General features: G+C 38.7%; 1 non-coding gene across 1 annotated transcript; it reads left to right on the top strand.

Annotated features, from left to right (window-relative positions):
* Positions 1 to 2923: 2923 nt before the first annotated feature.
* LOC115069629 lies at positions 2924 to 3027 on the top strand. Its single transcript, XR_003848881.1, has one exon. It is a non-coding gene; the product is annotated as a U6 spliceosomal RNA (small nuclear RNA).
* Positions 3028 to 3347: the final 320 nt, after the last annotated feature.

Genomic DNA, 3347 nt, shown 5'->3' on the forward strand with positions numbered 1-3347 from the left:
GTTATTATACAGACAAGTGATTTAATCACATAACTTGGCATCTAACTTTGTAACCTTAAGATTAGCCAAATATTCTAGCCATAGTAAGTAAAATAAGACAGCCAAGGTAAACAACTTCCAGGTGGTCATACAATAACAGGATAACAAGGGTGGTCTTATGTTCTGTGTCAAGGTGACCCAAAATAGCAAGCCGGTTACAGAAGCGAAAACAAGCTGGTTAGCCAGATGTTAAATATCTGGAATTAGCACATACCATGGTTCATGGCTAGGATAATTTCCCAAGGCCCAAAATTGCCCCTCTTTTCCTTTTGGTGTGGGGTAAAGTTCCTGCTGAAATGGCTCTGAACAAAATGGAGTAACTTAAGCAAGTTTGCTGAGCCAGTTCACATTGCCTGCTCTTAGCACCTTTGTCAAATATCAGGTGGATGAAATTATATGAACTCATGTTTGCATCTTCTATTGTGCTCCATTGATCTACATGTATATTTTTGTGCCAGTATTCTGCTGTTTTTATGACTATAGCTCTGTAATATAATCTGAGATCTGGTATGGTGATCTTTTCAGCATTGTTATTTTTGCCCAAGATTGCTTTGGCTCTCTGAGGCCTTTTGTGATTCCATATGAATTTTAGGATGATTCTGTCAAGCTCTGTGAAGAATGTCATGGGTATTTTGATTGGGATTGCATTGAATTTATAAATTGCTTTTGGTAAGATGATCATTTTCACAATATTGATTGTACCAATCCATGAGCATGGTAGGTCTTTCCATCTCCTAGGGATTCTAGAAATTTTAACTCAAGTTCATTCTCACTGAATCTATAGAAACTCATCAATTTTAGTTTAAAATATTATATTTATTATTTTTATTTTTGTATGTGTATGAGTGTATTGCCTGCATGTATGTAAGTGCACCTGTGTCATGCAATGTCCATGGAGGTCCGAAGACAGCATCAAATTCCCATGGAACTGAAGTTATGTACAGTTGTTAGCAGCCATGTGGGTCCTGGGAACTGAACTCGGGTTCTCTGCAAGAGCAATCAGTGCTCTTAACTGCTGAACCATCTCTTCATCCCCCACCAATTTTAGTTTAAAGTGTTCCTATGAGGACTAACTCCTTGTGAGGTTCCCCACATAGTACACTGTGATTATCTGTATTCATGTGCCTGTCCCTCCAGTTTGAAGGCAGCAATTTTCCATGATGTGTCTGTTCTCTGTTGCATCTATGACTATTTGATGATTTTCAGTTCTTCACATTTTATTTGTTTTGTGAGTATGGTATGATGAAAGCAATGCTTTACATATAAGAATGGGATATTTGTGAACAAGTTAACAATTAATATGTTAATTTTTACATTAATACCATAAATGTAAAATATACTGTGCTGGATAGATAGCTTTAGTGTCAACTTGATTCAACTGGGTTGAGGGAGCCTCAATTGGGGCATTGCCTTCTTTGGACTGGCCTGTGGCCATGTCCATGGGGCATCTTCTTGATTGTTGAGTGATGTGGGAGAGCCCAGCCCACTGTGGGTGGTGCCAACCCCGGGAGGTGGACCTGCGTTGTATAAGAAAACAGGCTGAGAAGTGGCCAGGGGAGCAATCCAGTAAGCAGTGTTTCTCCATGGCCTGTGCTCCAGCTCCTGCCCCCAGGTTCCTGCCCTGAGTCACACACCTTGGGCTCCTTGATGAACTGTGACCCTGGAGATGTAAGATAAATAAACCCTTTCCTCCCAAAGTTGGTATTGGTCAGAGTATTTTGTCGCAACAACGGAGAGACAGACTAGGACATATACATTATGGAAAATTGTTTTTAATTTGTTAAGGATGTTCTTTTGGTCCTGAAGATTAAATTCGGGCCCTTGAGGACACTAAATATGTGCTCTAATCTGAGCTGCATCCTATCTGCTAATTTGTTAAGGTTTATTACAATACAGAATTTTCTCTTTCTTAGACTTCCTATACTCTTACCAGTTTTTGTTTTTTTCTATTGATAACTAAGAAAAGAATATTGATATGTCTAAGCATAATTGTGAATGAATTTTTCCATTTCAGTTCTATTAAATTTTGTTTATGCATTTTATACATTCTTATTAAATGTACTATTAACCTTAAATTTATTTTTAACAGTATATAAATGCATAAAATGTGTGCATATTTACAGGACAATGCTATTTTGATACATGTATGCAATGTGTATATTTAAAGATAAATACTGTTATTTTATAATTTTTATCTTGTTTTTTGAGACACGGTCTCCCTGTAGCCACAGCTGGCCTGGAACTCATTATGTAGACCAGGCTGGCCTCAATCTCACAGAGATCCTTCCACCTGCCTCTGCCTCCTGAGTACTGGGATTAAAGATGTGTACTGTCACACCTGGCTTTATCATCTTCATGTGGTAAAAACTTCACAAACTTTTTACTAGTTTTTAAACTGTGTTTTTCAAAAATACTAAATAAATAAGAATTTTCTTTTTCCTTAAAAAAAAAAAAACTCTTCTAGTTTAATCTCTCTTGCTGTGATAAGTGCCATGACCAAAACCAACTTGAAGAGGACAGAGTGTATTTGGCTTACATTGTATGTAACAGTTCATCATTGAAGAAATTGGGGCAGGAACTACAGCAGAAACCATGGAAGAAGTCTGCTTACTGGTCCACTCTCTGGTTCTCTCAATGGGTCACAGTCAGCTACCTTTCTTATATAGCTCAGGCCCACCTCCCCAGGGATGTCACTGCCCAAAATGGGATGGGCCCTCCTATTTCAATTAGCAATAAAGAAAATGCTCACAGATGTGCTCACAGGCCAATCTGATCAAGGAAATTGTTCAATTGAGGTTCCCTCTTCCCAGGTGATACTAGTTTGTGTCCAGTTGACAGTAAAAACAAAGACCATCCCTTAGAAGGTGACAAGAGGATGATTAGTGTGCAAGCTTCAGCAGCACACACACTAAAACTGTAACGATACAGAAATTAGCATAGCCCCTGCGCAAGGATGACATGCAAATTTATTAAGTGGTCCATAGTTTTAGTAATGAAGTAGGAAGGCTTAGATGGGGTTGGTAATGGTAGGTCAGGGGAGAGGGGGGAATATGGGAAGGATAACTAAAGGTCTTTCGAAAAGTCATATGGAAACCTGCCACTATGGATGCTTCTTAAAGTATATACATATACAATATAAAAAGAAATTAAAAGAAGTTACTCTAGACAACATGGGCTGGCAAAGAAAAAGCCCAATGCCAGATATGGACTCCCTTTCTTGAATTTGTTGACCAGGGGTCCCATAACCCTCAAGGTTCTCTTCACAAGATGGAGCTCATACCCAACAGGTCACAGACCATAGGGGAGTA

This window comes from Nannospalax galili, unplaced genomic scaffold (genome assembly GCF_000622305.1).
Source record: "Nannospalax galili isolate Female #2095 unplaced genomic scaffold, S.galili_v1.0 scaffold994, whole genome shotgun sequence".
Classification (NCBI taxonomy): Eukaryota; Metazoa; Chordata; class Mammalia; order Rodentia; family Spalacidae; genus Nannospalax; species Nannospalax galili.